Raw genomic sequence first — 24768 nt, 5'->3', positions numbered from 1 at the left:
AAGCACTGTAAATTATGGGGATATGCAGTGAACTGGGAGCTCAGCAGAGAGATTAAACTTGAATTTTCTAAGAGAGAATTCTTGTCAAAATCCTGACTGACAGAAGAAATAGTTAACGTTTGCTTAATGGGAGTAAACACGTACCTATGTGACATTCTTCCATCAAATTAGAATAAGAACATGGCCTGCTTAGAGCTTATCAGCATAATTTCTACAGAAACTCTTCAAGTGGGTGTTTTTGTTTGTTTGTTTTTAATTGAAGTTTCAGTGTAATACAATATTATATTAGTTTCAGGAGTAAAACATAGTGATTCAAAATTTTTATAGATTGTGCACCAAAGTTATTATAACATTACTGACTATATTCCTTGTGCTGTACATTACATCCTGTGACTTATTATATAACTGGTAGTTTGTACCTCTTAATCTCCTTTAACCATTTTGTCCATCCCCCCCACCCCCTTCCTCTCTGGCAACCACTAGTGTGTTCTCTGTATCTGTAAGTCTGTTTCTTTTTGCTATATTTTAAAATTCTAAGCTCCAAATAGGAAGCAGTCAGATGAATTAAAAAGTCCATATTTTCTGTAAAAATATGTTTGCAAGGATCAAGAAACTTATTCTTCCATGAAGAAATGGATGAGAATTTCCATATTCTTTTAACTTCTAGGAAGCACAGAAAAATATTTAAACTTAAACATTTAAAATTATATTAGTTTTGGTGGTAAGTGCATTTATTTTTATTATGTGATTAGCATATTTATCAATTTTAAATTGTTTTATATTATCTAAGTGGCTTTACTGATGAAACATATCAAATCACATTAAATGCATATGGGCTATAAATATTTAACTTATTTTAAATTGTTTTGAATAATAAATAATTTGTTAAAACTATAAGCTTCATATTTATTTTCCATTTATTTATTTCTTATGTTACTCATAATAAACCTGTCAGGTAGACATTTTCATAGATAAAGAAAGTCAAATTCAGAGGGTTTAAATGACTTGTCCTAGATTACTTAGTAATAGCAGATAATGAAATCTCCAACATCCAGTTTTCTTTAAATCGAGATTTCAAATAATAATACCATCAATATTAAAATCAAAAACAGAAGACATGGCTTTAGAATAAAATTTACCATCTGACATGTGTCAACGAACATGTCTGAGAGGTCAAGTTTTCTCAATTTTTTGCAAGTTTTTATTTTGTAGCCTAACAGAATCCAATTCAATGACTATATAACGTGTTTTATTTCTTATTTAATTAGTCCAACTAAAGAAATAAAATTAATAAAATACATTATGTGTATCTTGAATCTAGATGATGAAAATAATTATCATAATACTTTCCGTTTTCTCAAATTTCTAAAATCCATGGTTTTAAAAAGCAACAAACTTTAAATTTTATTGTTTTATAAAGAAAAAGGGACTAATGACTTGCATATTATCGTGTATACCGTATCTATTTATGTGTGGTAAATATGTGGTTCAGTAAAAGCAACCAAAACATGATTATTTTCTTTCATCAAGTAGTAAATATTTCTGGTTTTGGATAAACCTATCTTTAACCCCCAAGCAGTTACAGATGGCTGATTCTTGTTGAGACAAGTGAAAATCCTTTCTTTTTAGGAGAAAACTGACTTTTCTCCCTTCAGCATTTCCTAATCCAAAGCAAGTCATGGTGTTTATGCTCCCATACTACATATTAAATGAGATAAAAGAGGATTTATCTTCTTGTGTCACCTTTTTATGAAAACATATTTATAGTTTAGTAAGTGTTGTTAATATATCCTCATTAACCTAGTTGTGGAAGTTTTGATAACAATTTTAAAACTTTCATGAAGCTTTTTAAAGGTCTAATGTATCTGTTTACCCTTTATAACTTATCCTTTTCTTTCCTTCTTTTAAAAATTTTTTTCATGTATGTTTTATAATTTGCTAATATTTGACTTCATGACCATTCAAATACCACTTAGCCAAATCTTTTCATATAACTTACAAATATTTTTCAAACTCTTTAACTATATGTGTTTTGGTTTAGAATGCTATAATAAATATAAAATTCTGGAAAACATTTAATCATATAAAGACTTTCGACTTGTGAAATAGTATACTTTTGCACCATCATAACATGAGCATCACTATTGACCAAATAAAGTTTGTTTCAAAACATGCATCATATGTATCTACATGGAGGTGAACACATCAGACAATTTTATTTGGCTTAGAAACTGGATTCCAAGTATCTCGAAGAGAGAAGGTGAAAAAAATCTAATGCTGTTAAAATCCAACACTATGTTTCTGCTATGTATCATTCACTTTCCTAACTACACGCATTGATATCAGTTGCAAGGGCAGGCCTTAGGCAAATAGAGAAGTGGCTGTTTTTTTGATGTCGTTGCCCTCCCACATGCCCTCTCAGGCTGCTCCATTGCCTCAAATCTACTTCAGCTAGTCTCCGTCTGGCGCCTTTATTTGCTCCCTTGTGTGGGAACTTACATGTCCTACAGCACACATTCAGAGTCTAAGAAGTCAGCTAGTAAATTAGCTTAATTCATTAGATTTTACTAAAGGTCATTTGGAGAAATATTCTCATGAATTATACATATATAAGCAGTATACTTTCATTTTAACTTGGTCTCCTACAGATACTGTCCACATATTTAATATTTACTGACGACTAAAGATTTCAGCAACCTTAAAGGAAATCTAATTCTGGGTCTGGCAGTGGGAGCTTAACTTTGTTGTTCTGTACATTTCCTCTCAGTCTTTCCTCCCAAAAACTGCCCACAAAGGCTGAAAATTCTAAAGCGGGTTTATTTGCATTTGTACAAGCTATCATTTATGTATCTAAACATAATGAAAGTCAACAAAATAAGCTGCAACTTGGTTACTTCCTGAAGCTAAAGACCATCTAAGTTATCTCTGTAACCTCACTACCTAGCATAACACCTGCAGCACAATGGATGCTTGATATAGTTTTGTTGAATGAATGAATAAGTAAATGTACGAATGAGTAAATGAATAAATGAAGAGGCATTATAATCTATGGATATAGAAAGTATGTCTGTGGTCTCTAATATATCCAATAGCTTACATTACTAGGAACTTATTTACCTACAGCTGAATATAATTTAAACCATATTTTTAAAAAAGGCCTTGGTCACACATATTTTTTGGATGGGGAAATGGCCCCTCAAATTTCATACACGTTTTGAAGAGGTCATCAGAAAACACTGATGTGTTCAATCACCCTCGATCATATCTAATAAATATTTTGCCAATTATCTACCCTCATTGCAGTGTTCAAACACTGAGAAAAAAATAATTTTTGTATAAATGCATATGCATTAAATCTTTATACATATATATATATATACATTCAAGGTACATATTCAATAATGCATATATTCTAATTACTCTGTTAGTAATTAGAGAAATGAAATGGAATATTAATATCTCTCATTTAAAAAAACTATATATTATAACAATAAGAAACTAAAGCTTAATTCCTCTCTTTCTACGGATAAGGAAACAAGAATTTAAATGGGTGAAGTGATTTCCTCAGAGCTACACAGGTAAGTAACAGAGATCAATATGTTCCCTATTATCCTGAATCCCAAATCAGTGCCCTCTTAATTAAAAGATGATACTTAGCTCTATAGCAGTGTTCTAAAATTATCATGTAAAATAATTTTATTTATTTAAGAGAGGGCATTTTGGGAGTGAAATCCACAAGATCTCAACATACTACACTAATGATAGAGCCTAAGTGTGGCAATCTTGAGTAAGTTGCATTAAAATTGTACCATTCCAGATATTCAATAATTCATTCATTTTAGTAAACATTTATTGACCCTACTTTGAGTTAGGCATTCAATATGGAAATGAATATGAAACTATCTTTTGCTTTAAATAACTCACACTTTAGTGAGATGGACATGTGTATCAACAGATAAATCATAGAACAATGTCATAAGAAATGAATATGAGTTACGAGCAGAATAGGGGGAACAAAAGGTAAAATCTTATAAGATATCTTTATAATTCAGAGACGCTCTGCTCTTACAGAACTTAGCTGGATTTGGCCAAATTAAGAGTGAAGAGTACAGTTCTCCATATTGTTAAATCTGACCAAGACTTCTGACTCCAACTGCAAAGAGTGAGGGTCCAACTACAAAGTTAGAGAAAAGAGTCTACCAAAGACAACTCTCACTTCTGACATCAAATGCAAGTTTGATGGTTTCCCCAAAACACCTATAGGTTTGATAATTCCCTAGAAAGGCTCACAGAACTCAGTGAAACCTATTATACTCATAGACTACATTTATTGCAGGGAAAAGATACAAATTAGAATCAGGCAAAAGAAGATATGCATAGGCCAGAATCTAGGAGGATTCCAACACAAAGCTTCTGTCGTCCTCAAGAAACATTACCCTCTCACATTGATATGTGATAATATGTATTAAGTATTACCAACTCAAGAAGCTCTGGATGTCAGTGCTTGGTTGTCCAGAGCCTATACTGATTGACTGATTCATGGGATTGGACTCATCTCTAGCACCACACTCCAACTCCTCCAGGAGACCCAGGCTAACCTCACATGGCCCAAATCCCCAAACCTCTAATCATGTGATTGGTGTTTCTGGAATAGCCAGCCCCCTAAGAATATTGGTTGTGTATGGCCCCACCCTGAGTCATCTCTTTACTAGGTGTGGTCCCATCATGAACAACAGGAATAACAAAGACACTTGGGATACTTCCCAGGAGCTGAAAACACTTTACCTCCCAGAAACTGAAAACAAAGGAAAGACCTCTCTTCAGGCAAGACTAAATTAATTATGACTCAGAACTGTATGTAATTTATAGATAATCCAAAGCATTTTTCATTCTATAATCTGTGAAATCTAATCTCTAATTAAACATTTTATTTGTGAATCTGAGTAGGTAAAATTATTTTCATGGTGTGAAAGGAAAATCAAAATGAGGTTGGTATTGCTAAGAGAGCCCTCTAAAATGGAGCCAGGAGGCTGTTGAGGAAGTGTGACTCATGCACATCTCAGCCTGAATGGAATCTGACATTTGACCATTTATTGTCTTACTGCAGGCATCCAGAACATCTATCTGCCCAATGTTTCAGAAACTCAAGATACTTATTGGACCCTTACCCCAAATAATTTGACAACCTATCCCTTAAAGATAAATATTTCTTTGCTTGCTTCAGAGTCAATCATAATTCTCATCAGACAACTTTAGCAGCCTTGTGATTTTTGCCTTTATAAGCCCCTGACTCTTTCTCTCCCCTGAAATACTCTTTTGGTTTTACCTGAATCTGTCTCCTGAATTGCAATTCCTAAGACCCCAAATAAACCCTTTCTTATTTGCAGTCTTCGATGTTTTCTTGCTCAACAATGGGATTCTTCGCATTTCTTTCAAAACATCGTCAAACGAAGGTGTTTCCAAATAGAGAAAGATGCAAAAACAGGAATGTCATATTAAGAAAAAGGATTCCCTAAAGACTAAATATTCAACATCTGAATAATTATATGTAACAATAAATTCATTGACTGACTATCTCCTACGGTCAAGGCACTGTCCTAAATACCGGAGAGAGATTCACATAGATGACATTCTCCACCCTCAAACAGCACCCATTCTACTAATGGAAACAAACATAAGCATAAGTAACCACGACACAGAAAGAGCACATTAAAGCACTCTGGTACAAGTGCAAAGGGCTATGGGACAAAAATATGGAAGAAAAGGTTGCACTGAGGCAATAGCACAATGGCAGTTAAACTTGAGTGAGGTCTTGAAGGGTAAGTAGATTTTAATAGGAGGACTATGGGGATAAGTGCATTTCTGTGAAAGATACAGTGAGAAAACTACAGTGTGTACTAGACGAATAGAAATGTATATGGAAAGAAGGGAACAAAGGATAATAGATGGAATATGTGGGTTTGGAACATCATTTGGGAAAGAAATTTAAGGTTAGACTGTATGGGACTTTGAATTCCATGACAATGACTGTTGAACCTTTTTTGTAAACAGTCGGGAGATGTTTTGTTTACTGCAATGGTTAATCTGTAAGTAGAGTGGTGGTAGATTAATACTTTTCCCTTGAAAAAAATGATACAGTAATATACTCATATACCAACTTATTAAAGTAAGGTTTATCCAAGTAATAAAAATAGTGACGGAAACATGCTACATCATAGAACATGAATAAATGTAGTATGTTTCCTTTGCTATTTTTATTACTTGGGTAAACCATACTTCATTAAGTTATGGTACAATTCATATCAATTTTCCATAATTATAGAAGAATTACTGAAGTGCAGAAATACACAGGAAATTTGAGGATATTTGGTCAAATCATTTACAGAGTCAATCAAGCTGTGTAATGTTTAGAAGAGTGTGTTCATGGACTTCTTCAAGATAGCATTTTCTGTTTTTTACTCTCTCTTAACTAAACATTCCTGGAGGAAAGGAGATAATTTACTTTCTATTCGTATGGACTATAAACATTAAGAAGATGAGCCTTATACACATAAAAGGAAAGTGTTTGAAACAAGTTTGTGCTGCTCATTCAGAGTCCCTAATGATTTTCTTTCACAGGCTTCTTGACCTCTACTTCTAGAACTATTTCTATCTCAAAAAAAACTGTTTTCTCTCACGTTTTTTTTTTTTTTTTTTAAAAGGAACTCCTTTATTTATTTATTTATTTATTTTTGGCTGTGTTGGGTCTTCGTTTCTGTGCGAGGGCTTTCTCTAGTTGCGACAAGTGGGGGCCACTCTTCATCGCGGTGCGCGGGCCTCTCACTATCGCGGCCTCTCTTGTTGCGGAGCACAGGCTCCAGACGCGCAGGCTCAGTAGTTGTGGCTCACGGGCCTAGTTGCTCCGTGGCATGTGGGATCTTCCCAGACCAGGGCTCGAACCCCTGTCGCCTGCATTGGCAGGCAGATTCTTAACCACTGCGCCATCAGGGAAGCCCTCTCACGTATTTTTTATTTGTGTTTTTTTTTCCTACAGTATTGGTGTTGAGGAGAGTTCTAATAATAAAAAATTTACTCTTTCAATACATATAGGTAATGAATACCTTTCAAATGAAGCAAGTTCAAGCATTTGTCCTGGGATTAACACATTGTCATTTATAAAATATTTCCTTTTCTCTCCTAAAGCTACCTTTCACTTTCACAGTAATTTTCTCAAAACTTTTGGATTAGAAGATTAAAAAATACTTTTTCATTTTAATATTTCTTGTCTTTTCTATTATCTGTACCTTGCCAAATTTACATAGTATGAACCATTTCTCTGGAAGCAGCTAGAGGACCTCTTTTCCCAAATTGGAGAAAAAATACAAAGGAAATCTACTGAACGCTAAGTCCCATGTCTTTAGTTGTGAAGCAGGAGAAGAAATCAACCACCGCAGAACAAAGCAGAGTGGGAAGGTGACGAAAGGAAAACCTCCAAAAAGGAAGAAAAAAGAAGAAAAAGGAGGAGGTGAGCAAACTGAGATGTCTTGACATATTTGACCATATTGAGAAACTTTAAGGTTCAAGGGGAAAATTGGCATTGAAGTCATTAAATTAACTATAGGAAAAACCAAAAAGTTGAATAATAAAGAAAATGTAATCATACTATACAATATATGTTACTAAAAGCAATATTCTATTATATTAATAACACAAACACTAAATATTGATTTAAGAAGTTTGTATATATATACGAGTATGTGTGAACTGGCAGTATGTGAGAGAGCCAGATACTTATTTTCTAGTTTAAGAAGTGAAAAGTCATGTCCAAATTGAAATGTCAATACAGATCAATACAGAGAAGCATAAAATAATATAGGAATGGAGAAGAAAATAAAAGGATGGAAGCTCTTTTTAGAGCTTAAGAAAGTGTGAGTTCAGGTAGAGAGTATGGGGGGCAATGAATTACTGTTTTTCATTATAAACCCTAAAATACTGTCTTAAAATACTTTTAGAATACTTTAAAAAAATAAGCACATATAATGTTTTCTTAGAAATATAAATTTTAACATTATATTTGATTCAGCATTTCCACTTCTGGGAATTTATCCTAAAAAAGATTATTTCAAAGTAGAGTAAAGGTAGAGATGTTTAACTGTCTATAACAGGAAAATTTGGAGGGCAACTTACATTTCTAATAAAGTTTCAGTAAAATGCATTTTATTCAGCCCTTAAAAATAATGTTAGAAGATAATATTTAATGACATGGAAAATTCTTTATAAATATATATTATCATCATTTAAAATTATATATATACTTATCTATAGCATTTTAAATCCTATATAATTTTATATATATACATATGTGTATATACACTCTCACTAATCATCATTTTCAATGTTTCAGACCTGTTCCACTCTCTTCAAAAGTCTGACTCCCCCCTTTGTCACTGAGTTTTTTACAGACAAATTTGACTTCTATTCCACAAAGATAGTAGAAAATGTAAAAGAAGCTACACCACCACTTTTCCCACCAAGTTAAGTCATCTTGGATCCTACCCATCCTCCTTTCCTATTACAGTGAACAGAATACATTTCTCCAATGGAAGATTAATTCCTCCTGTGTCATCTGAATCCCATATCTTGTCATCTTTCTGAATTTCTACTCCCTATTTGATATTTCTTCTCTTTCTACAACTTCTTTTTAATCTTTACTGTGTCCTTCCAATAAGCATTCATACATGCTCTAATCTTGTCCATCTTACACAAACAAAACACACACACACACATACATATACCTTTCTGGTGCGAATTGAGGTATCACATGTGCACCTCAAATTAGGTACCTAATTTGAGGTGCATGTGTGTGCATTTTGTGCACCCCTATGAAACTTGGCTCATCCAAGTTAAGGTTTCTGCATTCATCCAGTGTTTTTTTCTGAATGAAATGGCACATAAACAAGTGAATATTCAGTAATGCTTAATTTTTTTTCTAACATATCCATCCTGATGGAACAAATTCACATTTTCCAGACAAGCATGAATTGACTGTACATTGCAATTTTTCTTTTATGGAATACCATTCTAAGTTTTAGTTTCAAATAAAGCATCAAATCTTAAATGTGAGTTAAGCTTGAAATTCAAAAATAATACTAAGAGTTTAATCAAACTAGATTGATAAAGAGAGATACGTTCCAGATTTGCATGAATTGGTTGGATACAATGTGCTTGAAAGGAACAAAAAATCAACCAACCAAACAACAAATAAAAAACAATAAAAAATGTCTTCTGACAAATATAATCCTCAATTATATACATAGAGATAATGCTGAAGCCTTTTTCTGTGCTAAAATGAATGGTTTTGAATCAAATGGAACCACTAAAAATGAAATGTTCAGAGAAATCCCAGATTACCTATCTTACTTTTCAATAATAAAAAAAGCTTATTTTGCATAGTGAAATTTTATGCAACATAAATTTAAATTGCCTAGAATCTGTGCAACAGAAAAAATAGGTGGTGTACGGCATGAAGCTTCCTCAGTTATCAACATATTTGGAAATGAAGCTCCTCCAAGCATGTTGTAAATACCTGTTTTGTGAAATGCTTCCTTGCTATACAGTCAAAATGTCCATGTTGATGTTCAACAATATTATGGTGTGTATTTACTGCCTCGTAAAGTTAAACTAACTATGTGTTGGCCATGGCGATGATGGAAACTTATCTTAATGCGATTTATAGTGGTGCTAATTCTGCTGGGGTCCCATGCCACAACAGGATGAGGTAGTAATGCAGTCATTAATTAGAAGGATGAAACAGACTTTTCACATGTGGCTCAGAGCCCAACTTTAATTACCCTTTGGTGTCAAGGCCTCTAGTAGGATTATTTCTCCAAGTAGATTCTTAGGTTGCTGACAGTGTCTTATATACTTGACAGACTCCGATAAGGCAATGGCAATGGTTTCACTACTTGTATTCTTAAATTTCATCTTAAGATAATGAGGAGTACTTAACTGGCTGGTTGGAAATGATTTAAACTTTCGTTGGCAACCTTATATGAGACACTGCAAATTATTTATAGACTTATATGTAAAATCAATTCTATGCTGTTATATTTTCTTCTGTAGTTGTGATATTGGTAGCCATCCATATTTATAGCATGAAAGGCTGATTTCAGAATACTAACTTTCAAGCCTCAGTACTCATAAATCCTCTACCAATAAAACCCCAATCTGGCAATATTACTAGTAAATCTAATAATATGAATGGACATGTACTGAGGACTCACTATGTGCTAGGCAGTGTTCTATGTGTTTTAATATATTATGTCATTTATACCTCTGCCAACATCTGTTGGGGTAAGTTTTAATATCATCTCTATTTTAGAGATGCCCAGAGGCACAAAGAGGTTCAGTAACTTTCCCAAACTCTCACACCAATGGAGTAACAGGTCTGACAGGCTTGAATTAGTCTGCACTCTCTTTTTCTGCACCTTTGGATCAGTTTAAAAATGTCCACGGAGACCTATATTCAATATCCTATGATAAACCATAATGGAAAATAATATTAAAAAAAGAATGTATATATATGTATAACTGAATCACTTTGCTGTACAGCAGAAATTGACACATTGTTAATCAACTATATTTCAAATTTAAAAAATGAAAAAAATAAATACACACTGCTCTAAGGTGTCATTTCTTTTATGATTAGTCAGTGGGAAGAAACACACACACATAGTCACAGATTCATAATGATATCTACAATAAAAATTCAATGCCACAATTAAACACATAAGAAAACATAGGGGAAAAGCTTCATGGCATTGGATTTGGCAATGCTTTCTTGGATTTGACACCAAAAGCACAGGCAACAAAAACAAAGATAGATAAACTGGACAACATCAAAATTATTAATAGTCATTTCTCCAAAGAAGATATACAAATGGCAAATAAGCACATGAAAAGAAGCTAAACATTACTAATCATAGAGAAACGCAAATCAAAACCGAAATGAGATACCACCTCACACCCCATTAGGGTGGCTAATATCAAAAAAAGAGAAAGGAAAGGAAAGGAAAGGAGAGGAGAGGAGAGGAGAGGAAAGGGAGAAAGAAAGAAGAAAGAAAAAGATAACAAGTGTTGACAAGGATGTTGAGAAATTGGAACAGTTGTGCTGTTGCTGGTGGAAATGTAAAATGGTGCAGCCACTGAGGAAAACAGGGTGGTGGTTCCTCAAAAATTAAAGAGAGGATTACTATGTGATGCAGCCATTCCACTTCTGGGAAATACTCGAATGAATTGAAAGCAGAGACTTGAACACCTGTGTTCACAGCAGCATTATTCACAATAGCCAAAATGTGGAAACAACCCAAGTATCCATCAATTAATGAATGGATTAAAAAATGTGAAATATATATATATATATATATATATATATATATATATACACACACACACACACACACACACACACATATATATATATATAATATGGATATTATTCAGCCTTAACAAAAAAGGAAATTCTAACAAAAAAGGAAAATCTTGACATTCTACAACATGAGGATGAACCTTGAAGTCATTAGGCTAAATTAAACAAGCTGGTCACAAAAGGACAGGTACTGTATAATTCCACTTATATGAGGTACCTAGAGTAGTCAAACTCATAGAGACAGACAGTATAATGGTGTTTGCCAGAGGCTGGTGGTAGGGCAGAATAAGGAGTTATTATTTATTGAGTATGGAGTCAGTTTGGGAAGATGAAAGTTCTGGAGATGGATGGTGGTGATGGTTGCACAACAATGTGAATGTACTTAATGCACTGAACTGTACACTTAAAAATGGTTAAATATCAACATTTTTACACACTGCCCCATCCTATAATACACAAAAGTGTTTCGAAATTACATCTGTAGTACAAATAAAAACTAACCTACTAACTTAAGCTCAATTACTTTTGCACTTTTTTGTTCTATAAAATAATATGAAATATGAAACAGTGCACCAGTTAAAATACCAGGTTGACAAGATATTTGAATTAATTCATATTTATTTCTGTTTGTAAATAATTTTTTCTTACTTAATTTTTTTTTTAATATTTAAAATATCGTTAGAATGTAAAAGAAAAAACATATGGGAACTTACGCACAGAGAAGTCTTGCTGTCATCTCAATGCCTTCTACCCCATTCCCATCGCTCCTGTATCCTTTAAGCTTTTTCATTAGTTTCTGGTTTATATATAGTTTTCTTTTTCTAAAAACAGGAAAACACACATATTTATTTGTGAACAATTTGGGATATAATTGGCAAATATAACTGATATACAGTAAGCAACATGCTTAAATTTGGTAAGTTTGACATAATATAAATTTGATGTATTTGGCACATTGGCTTATGAAATCATCACCATGATCAAGATAACAAATATGTTTATTGCCTCCAAAAGTTTCCTCATGTGACTTTATAATGCCTCCCTTTTGACCTTCTCCATTTACTACCCATCACAAGGTGACAACTGATTTGCTTTCTCTCTCACTATGGACTTGATGGGCAGGATACTAAAATGACATTCTTTGAGTGACCCCCTTTATAATCTTGTCTCCTGATGTGTGAGCAGAACCTGTGACTTGCTTCTAGCCAACAGCATATGGAAAAGGTGATGAGATAATCACTGCCTTGATTATGTTATGTTATGTAAGACAATACATCTTAGCAAAGTAGAGTGACTCTTTTGCTAGCTTTGAAGAAGTAAGCTGCTTTGTGGTACGTTTTAAGAGGGCCACATGATGAGAAACTTGGGGTGGGGTGTAGAGAATGCGAGCTCTAAGAACTGAGAGTGCCAAATAGAAGAATTTCAGTCTCACACCTATAAGGAAATGAATTTGGTCATCAACCAAGTGAGCTTGGAAGAGGACCCTGAGCCTCAGATGAGCCACTAGACCTTACTGATACCTTGATTACAATCTTGTGATACCTTAAACAGAGGATCAAGTTAAGCCATGTTAGAACTCCTGACACATGGAAACTGAGATAATAAATGTATGCTGTTTTAAGATGCTAAATTTGTGGTCATTTATCATGTATCAACAGAAAAGTAATGCATTTCATTTTGTAGAATTTTATATAAATGGAATCATATAGTATATACCAATTTCTGTCTGGCTTCTTTCACTCAGTATAACTATTTTGAAATCCATATGTTATTGCATGTATCAATAGTTCATTCCATTTTATTATTAAGTAATATTCCATTGAGTTACTACATCACAATTTGTTCATCCATTCACCTGTTGATGAACATTTGGGTTGCTCCAGTTTTTGGCTATTACAAACAAAGCTGCTACAAACTCTCATGCACAGGTCTTTATATGGACAATGTTTTCTTTTTCCTTGGGTAGAAACCGAGAAGCGAAATGTCTAGATGATATGGTAGTGTATATTTGTTAAAGTGGTTGTACTAGTTTACATTCCCACCAACAGTGTGTGAGAGTTTCAGCTCCTCTTCACTACCACCAACACTTGGTATGGTCAATCTTTTAAATTTCAGCCATTCTAATAGGTGTATATGGATATCTCATTATTGTTTTAATGTGTTTCCCCAATGACTTATGATGTTTAATTTTGTTTGAATTTTCAGTTCACGTTTCTGTTAGTCTATGCTCTTCAGTGTCTCCATAGCTTCTCTCACATAGCATTTTATATAGATGTGTTTATACTAATAATTATAGTGGTTTCATATTTACTTTAGCTGTTTTTTTACTTCTTCTATTCCTTTCTATCCTAGGGCTTCCTTAAAAACAAGAATTATTTCCACTTATATAGCACTAGCACACAATATGAGATAAGCAAATTATATCATTGGATATTATTATTTATTTTAATTTATTTATTTTACTTTCTGAAACATAATTATTATTCAAGAAAATAAGATTTTTATACTGTTTGCAACTCCTAGCACAATCCTTGAGTGGAAATTGTTTAAGTGATGGCCTTAAAAGGCTGAATGAATCTTTTACAAAATTTTTAAAATTAATATAATCGATCATAGTGTTAAGACTCATTATATTTCCCTATCCCTGAAAAAACAACTTTTAAGTAGTACTATTAATAGTACTACTATTTAATCACTATACAATAAAAAAATTCCCTCCCTATAGCTGGATAAAATCTTTACTACATCTGATTAAAAATATAAAATGAAACAAAACGTATTGTGTTTATATTGGATCAGTGAAAATCCTTGAGGATCTTTTGCTGAGGTACTCCATGATTCTTTAAACTAGTATGTCTGTCTGTTAGGAAAGAAGATAAAAATATAAATGTTTTGCACTGCTGATTTATAATTCTGGGCAAATTTGTTGTGTTGCTAAATACGGTGGCCTAGTTTACAGAAAAACAGAAGCTGTTTATAAGTTGTCAAATTAACAGATCTAAATTAAACCTTCCAAAGACACTAATAACAGCTGTGCTTTTAAATATTTTTTTGAGCCATTGCACTCTGCATAGAAACATGTGGCGTGGCAGCTACTGCAGTGAGTTCTATATAGGATGACTTTAGAAAAAAAAAAGGAAGGAGTTGTTATGTTTTTAACTTGAAACTAAATATTTATGAAGGTATTATATGAGATGGGGTGCTGAGATATATTTAGGAAGTGTCATGACCCTTCCATTTAAGTGAGAGATGTATTTATATCAACCTTATTATTGTATTATAACACTTTGTGTAGCACATTATGGATAATTGAGGAGCAACCAACTTAAAACATTTTCAAGTGGAAATTTACATTCTGAATTTCTACATTGCTAGTAGTAAATTAATCTAAAATAAATAAATGTCTGTAGAGTGTACTTAAATCATCACATAGTTTACTTATTTATAATGCTTTCTGAAAGTAACACAGACTCTCCTCCAGTTGACCATTAATGAGGGGAGGCTTAATAAAGCTGAAAGCAGTGACTCCTATTAGTAGAGTAAGAGCTGAAATCAGTTTAAGACACTGTTCAGTTTATTTTAAAAGTATGTTTGAAGTGTCTTAACTGATTATATAATTGGGTTGGCCAAAAAGTTCGTTCGGGTTTTTCCTTAACTTCTTAACGGAAAAACCGAAACAAACTTTTTGGCCAACCCAATACTATTGTACAGACAATTCCATTGTCACTGTAGTAAACCTATATCTTTCACTTTGCTTAGTTATAAATATATGCTTTTTCCTTTCATCTGTTACTTATTACGGGTCATTTGTATTTGACAATTATGAGAACACAGGTAACAATATGTGCCCATATTCACTATATATGTAAAATACTAATCATAATTTTCTTTTTCTTTTTGGAAATTTTTTCTTTTGTCTTGGTGTGTCATGTAAAAAATGTAATATAAATAATTTTTTTATTTGGAGAGAAAGGGCCAAAAAATGTAAAAGCCTGTGCATTATGTTTTCTAGTTATTTTGTATTTTTATAATTTTTTAATTTTCCTCAAACTTGAGAATAAGATGTATTAAATGTAACATAATTGTCAGTAGATCTCAAATTCTTTTTAAGGCAAGTAAAATGTACTAAATATAATAACTATGATTCAGTTATGCCATTATTACAGGTTGTGAAATGTAATACAATTTAACTTAATTTCAACACTACCTTATGTTCAAGGTAATATGCCACTTGACATAAATTAGAGAATCAGGGAAAACATATGCATTATTCTAGAGTCTATACACTAATTCTCCATAACTTAAAGAAACACATTAAGAATAACAATAAATCCAAAAAGTGCAAAGCAATGAAGGAAGCATTTTTAAAACCTTAGTTCTTCAATCATTTTAGCTTGAATAAATTTAAGGCATTGTTGGCTGAAGCCTCTTATTTGTCCACAAGTCTACACTTAATACAAAATTACTCACTCAAATATGCATATAAATGTACCAGAGAAAATGACACATTAATTGTAATTTTATAGGTTAACGAAATATCTGGAATAATTTCAGAAATGCAGATTATTTGGAGGTTTCTTTTGGATATCTGGTTCCTGCTGAGTGCTTTGGGAGGAAAAAAGTGATTTACATGCCTTCATGCTATCTTCTAATTAAATCTAAATTGGAACTCCCATGATTAATCAAAATTAGAATTATTTTAAATTTTTACAAGGTAACATATCTTACAATTATATATTATAAAGCAGATGATCTGTTTTAGAAACTCTGCATTTTGTTGTATTCCTTTGGAGAGTGTTGAGTTTATTCTTAACAGGTAGTTAAATTATTGACAGATCTTGACTTTCTAGAGGCTTAGTATGAGGTTTCATTAGGGAGTGTTGACTGGCCTTCCCTTTTTATTTTTTGTTCTGTCCAAGTTCAGATTTTATATCAATTTTATGTTGGTCTCAGATTATGAAGAGTATTTCCACTCCTATCCTCTGAAATATGTATAAAAGAGTGAAATAAAGCTTACCTTGAACGTTTGATAGAACTGACTATAATTTCATCTGGGCCTTGTGATTACTTATGGAATGATTTTCTCTTCTGATTCAACTTCTGGTATTGTTAGAGTGACAATAAAAATTTTGTTTAATTATACATCTATATTATTATGACAATTTCCTTTAACTTTTCTAGTTTGTTATAGAATTTTGTTATGCTTTTTAATCTCTGCTTTATATGTACTTATTACCCTATTCTTTTTCTAACCATTTTTTGCTTGAAGTATAGTTTTTTGTTTTGTTTGTTTGTTTGTTTTGGCTGTGCCACACAGCTTGTAGGATCTTAGTTCCCCTACCAGGGATTGAACCCGGGCTCTCAGCAGTGAGAGTGCAGACTCCTAACCACTGGACCGCCAGGGAATTCCCTGAAGTATAGTTAATTTACAATGTTTTGTTTGTTTCAGGTGTACAGTAAAGTGATTCAGTTATGTATATATGTTCTTTTTCAGATTTGTTTCCATTACAGGTTATTACAAGATATTGTATATACTTCCCTGTGCTATGCAGTAGGTCCTTGTTGTTTATCTATTTTATAGGTAGTAGTGTGTATATGTTAATCCCAAATTCCTAATTTATCTCCCCCCCTTCCCCTATTCCCTTAGGTAACCATAAGTTTGTTTTCTATATCTGTGAGTCTATTTCTGCTTTGTCAATAAGTTCATTTGTGTCATTTTTTTTAGATACCACATATAGGTGACATCATGATATTTGTCTTTGTCTGACTTACTTCACTTAGTATGATAATCTCTAGATCCATCCATGTTGCTGCAAATGACATTCTTTTTTATTACTGAGTAATATTCCATTATATATATGTATCACTTCTTTATCCATTCCTCTGTCAATGACATTTAGGTTGCTTCCATGTCTTGGCTATTGTAAGTAGTGATGTAATGAACACTGGGGTGCATGTATCTTTTCAAATCATGGTTTTCTCTGGATATATGCCCAGGAGTGGGGTTGCTGGATCATATGATAGTTCTGTTTTTAGTTTTTTAAGGAAGCTCCATACTGTTCCCCATAGTGGTTGTACCAATGTACATTCCCACCAACAGTGTAGGAGGGTTCCCTTTTTACCGCACCTCTCCAGCATTTATTGTTTGTAGACTTTTTGATGATGGGCGTTCTGACCAGTGTGAGGTGACACCTCACTGTAGTTTTGATTTGCATTTTTCTAATAATTAGTGATATTGAGCATCTTTTCATGTGCCTGTTGGCTGTCTCTATGTCTTCTTTGGAGAAATGTCTATTTAGGTCTTCTGTCCCTTTTTTTGATTAGGTCGTTTTTTTTGATATTGAGCTGTATGGGCTGTCTGTATATTTTGGAAAGTAATCCCTTGTTGGTAGCATCGTTTGCAAATATTTTCTCCCATTCTGTAGGTTGTCTTCTTGTTTTGTTGATGGTTTCCATTGTTGTGCCAAAGCTTTTAAGTTTAATTAGGTACCATTTGTTTGTTTTTGTTTTTATTTTGTTTTTATTTCCATTATTCTAGGAGATGGATCCAAAAGATACTCCTGTGATTTATGTCAAAGAGTGTTCTGCCTGTTTTCCTCTAGGAGTTTTAGAGTATCCAGTCTTAAATTTAGGCCTTTAATCCATTTTGAGTTTATTTTTGTATATGGTGTTAGAGAATGTTCTAATTAATTTCATTCTTTTACATGTAGCTGTCCAGTTTTCCCAGCACCACTTATTGAAGAGACTGTCTCTTCTCCATTGTATATTCTTGCCTCCATTGCCATAGATTAATTGACCATAAATGTGTAGGTTTATTTCTGCACTTTCTATCCTGTTCCATTGATCTATATGTCTGTTTTTGTGCCAGTACCATACTGTTTTGATTAATGTAGCTCTGTAGCAGAGTCTGAAGTCAGGGAGTATGATTCCTCCAGCTCCATTCTTTCTCAAGATTGTTTTGGCTATTTGGGGTCTTTTGTGTTTCCATACAAATTTTTTAAAAAATTGTTCTAATTCCAGGAAAAATGTCATTGGTAATTTGATAGGGATTGCACTGAATCTGTAGATTGCCTTGGGTAGTATGGTATTTTAACAATATTGATTCTTCCAATTCAAGAACACAGTATATCTCTCCATCTGTTTGTGTCATCTTCAAGTTCTTTCATCAGTATCTTATAGTTTTCAGAGTACAGGTCTTTTGCCTCCTTAGATAGGTTTATTCCTAGGTATTTTATTCCTTCTGATGTGGTGGTAAATGGGATTGTTTCCTTAATTTTTCTTTCTTATATTTCATTGTTAGTGTACAGAAATGCAACTGATTTTTCTATATTGATTTTGTATCCAACAACTTTACCGAATTCATTGATGAGCTCTAGTAGTTTTCTGGTAGCATCTTTATGGTTTTCTATGTATAGTATCATGTCATCTGCAAACAGTGACAGTTTTACTTCTTCCTTTTCAATTTGGTTCCTTTTATTTCTTTTTCTTCTCTGATTACTGTGACTAGGACTTCCAAAACTATGTTGAATAAAAGTGGCAAGAGTGGGCATCCTTGTCTTGTTCCTGATCTTAGAGGAAATGCTTTCAGCTTTTCACTGTTGAATATATTGTTAGCTGTGGGTTTTTCATGTATAGCCTTTATTATGTTGAGGTATGTTCCCTCTATGCTCACTTTCTGAAGAGTTTTTATCATAAATGGGTTTTGACTTTTGTCAAAAGCTTTTTCTGCATCTATTGAGATGATCATATGGTTTTTATTTTTCAATTTGTTAATGTGTTCTATCACATTGATTGATTTACAGATATTGAAAAATCTTTGCATCCCTGGAATAAACCCCACTTGATCATGGTGTATGGTCCTTTTAATGTATTGTTGGAGTCTGTTTGCTAGTATTTTGTTGAGGATTTTTGCATATATGTTCATCAGTGATATTGGTCTGTAATTTTCTTTTTTTGTGATATTTTTGTCTGGTTTTGGTATCAGGGTGATGGTGGCCTCATAGAATGAGTTTGGAAGTGTTCCTTCCTCTGCAATTTTTTGGAATAGTTTCTGAAGGATAGGTGTTAACTCTTCTCTGAATATTTTTTAGGATTTACCTCTGAACCATCTGGTCCTGGACTTTTGTTTGTTGGGAGTTTTTAAATTACTGATTCAATTTCAGTACTAGTAATTAATCTGTTCTTATTTTCTATTTCTTCCTGGTTCAGTCTTGGGAGATTGTACTTTTCTAAGAATATTTCCATTTCTTCTAGATTGCCCATTTTATTGGCATATAATTGCTTGTAGTAGTGTCTTATGATCTTTTGTATTTCTGTGGTGTTGGTTGTAACTTCTCCTTTTTCCTTTCTGATTTTATTGATTTGGGCCCTCTTTTTTTTTCTTGATGAGTCAGGCTAAATGTTTATCAATTTTGTTTATCTTTTCAAAGAACCAGCTTTTAGTTTCATTGACCATTTCTACTGTTTTTTAAGTCTCTATTTCATATATTTCTGCTCCAATCTTTATGATTTCTTTCCTTCTACTAACTTTGGGTTTTGTTTGTTTTTCTTTCTCTAGTTGCTCTGTTACCCCATTCTTAATATTATTTATTTGTATTTTCTCTTTTATTCTTCATCATTTCACCAGAGGATTTTCTACTCTAAGTACATTCCATGGGAATGTTGGAGCAGAATAGTGTGCAATAAAGGAGTTAGAGATATGTCTGCCAAAGTATGGATGCCCTCATACCCTCATACCTTGGAGACTGCGAGGGCCAGCAGCAATGAAACATCTGTCTTTGAACCTTGAGCAGCCTTATTAGTTAACCCCTGAGTTTTGTACTATGACGTAACTTTCTAGATGTGTCAAGAACCAAAAATATTTGGGAAGCACTAGTTTATTTTATTATTTTTTCAAGAACAAAATTTTGGATTTGTTGCTTACAAAATAAGATATATACAAATACCAAATAAGCACTTGAAAATATGTTCAACTCTTCACTCTTAAGAGAAAAAAAAATACAAATATATACCGATATGTATCCTTTAGAATGGCTAAATTTAAAAAAAAAGGGCTTCCCTGGTGGCGCAGTGGTTAAGAATCTGCCTGCCAATGCAGGGGACACGGGTTCGAGCCCTGGTCTGGGAAGATCCCACATGCCGCGGGGCAGCTAGGCCCGTGAGCCACAACTACTGAGCCTGCGCGTCTGGAGCCTGTGGTCCGCAACAAGAGAGGCCGCGATAGTGAGAGGCCCGCGCATCGCGATGAAGAGTGGCCCCCACTTGCCGCAACTAGAGAAAGCCCTCGCACAGAAACGAACACCCAACACAGCCAAAAATAAAAAAAATAAAAAACCTGAAAATACTAAATGCTGGTGAAGATGCGAAACAGCTCAGATTTTCATACAATGATGGTAAAGTGTTTAAAATTTCACAACAACATTTTAAAACATTTTGAAAGTTTTTATAATGCTAACTTAACTTATGCCATAGCCTACTAATTACATTCCTACATATTTACTCAAGATAAGTGAAACATATGTCAAAAAAAACTACTTGTACAAAATTTTCTCAGCAACTTTATTTATATTAATCATAAACTGGGAAAAATACCCATCAGGAAGTGAATGTATAAACAAATTGTGATATATGCATACAAGAAAAAAAGCACTAAATAAAAACAATTATCTGGTATTCTTCAAAACAGAAGTGAATCTCAAAAATATTGTGTTAAGCACAGATACAAAAGTGTATATGTTGTATGATTCTCTTTGTATGATGTATGAGAACAGTGAGGTAATTCAGAACTGTGGTTGCATCTAGTATGCAAGGTTTGATGGGATAGAATGTAAGAGATCTTTCTGGAGTGAGTGAAATGTTTGAATGGGATGATAGTTACACAGATGTAAATACAGGCAGTTCTCACTTGGTACAATAATGTGGGACCATTCAAGCTGAAACGGTATAAAGCAATCTTAACATTCAATGGGAAAATTGTTTTATTGTTCTGTGACCTTTAAAATTTTTTGTCAAAATGTTAGAAACTTTTTTATTGCCAATTATAAATTTGTAGGAAAATGGAAATAAAACTAGTATTTATTTAGTACACTATGATTTAAAACATTAGAAACATTGAGAATAAAAGTGTTTATTTCTTTGTAAAAAGAGAGGGAGATGCAAGAGGGAAGACATATGGGGATATATGTATATGTATAGCTGATTCACTTTGTTATAAAGCAGAAACTAACACATCATTGAAAAGCAATTATACTCCAATAAAGATGTTTAAAAAAATAATGTATTGAGTAGTTTGAAGTTTGAATGGTACTTGCCTTCCTATTTTATTCATATAACTTATAGAATGAGAATCTTTTCTGTACGTAAGTGAGAATTATACTCTTTCTAAGTTTGGAACAGCTTCCAAGATTTTATCCCTTGTGCTTTTAATATCATGAAGTATCTCTGTGAGATTTATTAACGTGAAGTTTTGCCAGCTTCACTTCCTCTGGGACATCTTCATCCTTTTCAAAACAAACTATTTATTTATGTCAACATGTTCCCCTTCACTAAGATATGGCTTCATATCTAGAGTCTGTTGAGTGGAGGTAGTGCCAACATTCCTACAGTCAGCTATTTCTTCTATAACTCTATTTATGTTCTATTCAAATTTCACTTCCAGCATTATCAGTTTTTCTTTTTTGCTGCACCTTCATCTTTGTTGGCTAATGTCCTCTCTTAATCACCCATATTTGTAAAATGTCACATGGGTTTCATTGAGAGAACAGGAGGCAATACAACTACATGTTTTACTGTCTATGATTTGAATAATAGACTGCAGCAACCAATCACTGACATATTTTCAAAGAAGTGATGTGAATGGTCAGTAATCATGATGTTCATCTGTTATTTAAATAGGGATTTGTGGACTAAAGAAATAGCAGGTGGTTTCCTGATAGCTTCCTTTCTTGCTGGCCTGGTGGTATGAAGACCAAGGAATGGCCTAGGGAAATAGTACATTGGTAATTACAAGGGTAATGTTAATAATATTCTAATTTATAACCTTGACCATGAAGCAGAACACACAGTGGAGTAAGCAGGACAGGAGCAAGTAGAGATTATTTGTTTTTTACATAAAATGGGAGAATAATGTGCTTTCATGCTTATGTGGGGACAGAGAAATTCGTGAGAGAACAGAGAGAAGGTGGATTATGCAGAAACAAAATTTTCCAAAAGGTGAAAGAGCATGGGACTCAGAGCCCAAGTACATAGACTGGTCTTTGTAAGGGACAGGAACATCCACTCATAAAAGCAGAGAGAACAAAGGCTAAAGATACAAATATTTCTGGGTTGACTTGTTTGGTAGGTAAAAGATAAGGGAGCTCAAGATCTTCAGCTGGTGGTGAGGAGACAAAATAATGTGAGTTAAGAGAGCAAAAGTTATGAAATAGCCTAAAATAGAAGGGCAAATTTCTTACTTGTGTACCCTGTGTATTTGTGGCTCAAAAACCTATCATATTAATTGAAGGTCCCAGGAAACTACAATCTGGAAGAAGCAACCAAAAATACAACTGTGGGACTAACAAAACAGCATGAAATTCCCTACTGCATGAGGCCCTTGACACAAATCATCAAGACTTACAAGCTACCATTCTAACTTTATTTCAGTCAGAGTATACAGATGAATACAGTTGTAAAGTCTAAGGAAATTTTGCCAATGGGAATATTTATAGTTTCTCTTTCTGAATTGTAATTTCTCATTGTCATTGCAAAATAAAGCCATTTTATATTTTTCCATGATAAAAGAAAATAAAAATTATGTTTTAGAACTCCAGTTATTAAATTAAATTCCAGAAAAAATTAAACCCTCTAACATTATTATTTGCAGGTTTTGCTTTGTAACTAGCATTACTTAAAAGGAACTGAGCAGCTGACAATCACAATAGTAACTAGAAGGGAAGAGTACTGGCGTGGATTTTCAGTGCAAATGAGGTATTTACAATTGCTGTGTTAAAGTAAGTGTTCTCCCTCAAAAATTCTGAGGAGAGATAAATACTTATATCAAAATATTTCTATTGCACGCACAAGCATATAAATATGGTTGATTTTGTGGGTTCTTAAAAAATTGTCTTTGGTGCTAGATTTCCAAGTCATGAAGAAAATCAAAGTCGTTATAGACTTTAGACTTTAATATGGGTCCTACAAACTCAGAAAACCAAAACATGTGTTAACCAGTGCATCTCTCAGCTACCAGAATGCATATTATTATTATGCTCTTTCTCCTATAAAAAAACTAAGGCTCACTCAAATTTCTTTAGCCAGGCAAGTGCATAACTTTTAAGTGTTCTGCCTTAGGAGAATGTCTCACTTTAACTTTCCCCTTTAAAGGGACTTATCCCAGGGCATAATCTTTCCTTGATGAACTATCCTGCATCAGATTTCTATCCCTCTCAATGCTCTGGCCCCTCACATAGGCCTCCCAAGTGCACCCACAAGCCTGTGTGTAACCTGCCACAATACAGTCACACCTTGATGTCAGATAAATGTGGCATTATTCAACTAACTAACTATTTGTTCACTGCATCCACTTAATAGTTGTTCAGAAATTATGGTTTATCTTTTAGATAAATTTGACACTATGAGAATATCAATATTTCAAAGAGCTTCAGCTTCTGTAAACAGGTCAAAAGCAACAATATGATATTTTGAATGCTCTTAAAAGGGACTACTTCATAGATTGCAATACTAATATTCATGTTTGTGTTTATATGTTAATCCATTACAGAATAGTCAAACCTATCGGTGTACCCCTATCTATATAAAAATATATACGGAATCTGTACTTCTGTGGTATTTGTTGACTTTTTCCTACTTTGTTTTAATTTTTAAATTTTTGATTGTTTCTTTTCCCTGGAAGCATATTCCTATAATTGCCCCCTCATTGTTGTACTGTATCCACAGTGTATTACACAGTGCCAAGCATTGTAAGCATTATTAAAAGTAGCTATATGACTTTAATATTAATATTTAAATTATTGAAAATAGAACATTGCTTAGAATTGTCTAGACATCTAGAGATCTTTTTGAATATTAGTTAAAATAAGTGCATATAATACATTCTCAAATTGCTTATAATTTCATCATCCTGTGATACTCTGATCAAAAAGAAAGGATCTGTTAGTGAAATGAAAGTAGGGAAAAAATACCGTATCATTTAAAGTGACGGTAGAAGAAAACTAAGCACACTAAAAAACAAAAAGCAAAACTGGCATGCTTTCTCAACCTGGTCCTTCAATGGCCTGTGAAATTTTAAGGAATGTTTCACATACAAAGGACAACAGCAAAGGAAAGACCAAAAGGGGCTAACACTCACAAAATTACCTACA

The 24768-nt window shown here is 33.3% G+C and overlaps 1 long non-coding RNA gene across 5 annotated transcripts in view; it reads left to right on the top strand.

Moving 5' to 3' along the window:
• The window catches only part of LOC133102340 (uncharacterized), a 730306-nt gene extending 725050 nt beyond the window's left edge, over nt 1-5256 (top strand). For all 5 annotated transcript variants that reach the window (XR_009702914.1, XR_009702915.1, XR_009702905.1 and 2 more), the window contains 2 exons: nt 3532-3578; nt 5108-5256. This is a non-coding gene — a long non-coding RNA (uncharacterized LOC133102340). The remainder of the gene's footprint in view (nt 1-3531; nt 3579-5107) is intronic.
• Nucleotides 5257-24768: the final 19512 nt, after the last annotated feature.

This window comes from Eubalaena glacialis, chromosome 12 (genome assembly GCF_028564815.1).
Source record: "Eubalaena glacialis isolate mEubGla1 chromosome 12, mEubGla1.1.hap2.+ XY, whole genome shotgun sequence".
Taxonomy (NCBI): Eukaryota; Metazoa; Chordata; class Mammalia; order Artiodactyla; family Balaenidae; genus Eubalaena; species Eubalaena glacialis.
The sequence above is the reverse complement of the archived record's forward strand: the minus strand, read 5'-3'. Positions and strand labels throughout refer to the sequence as shown.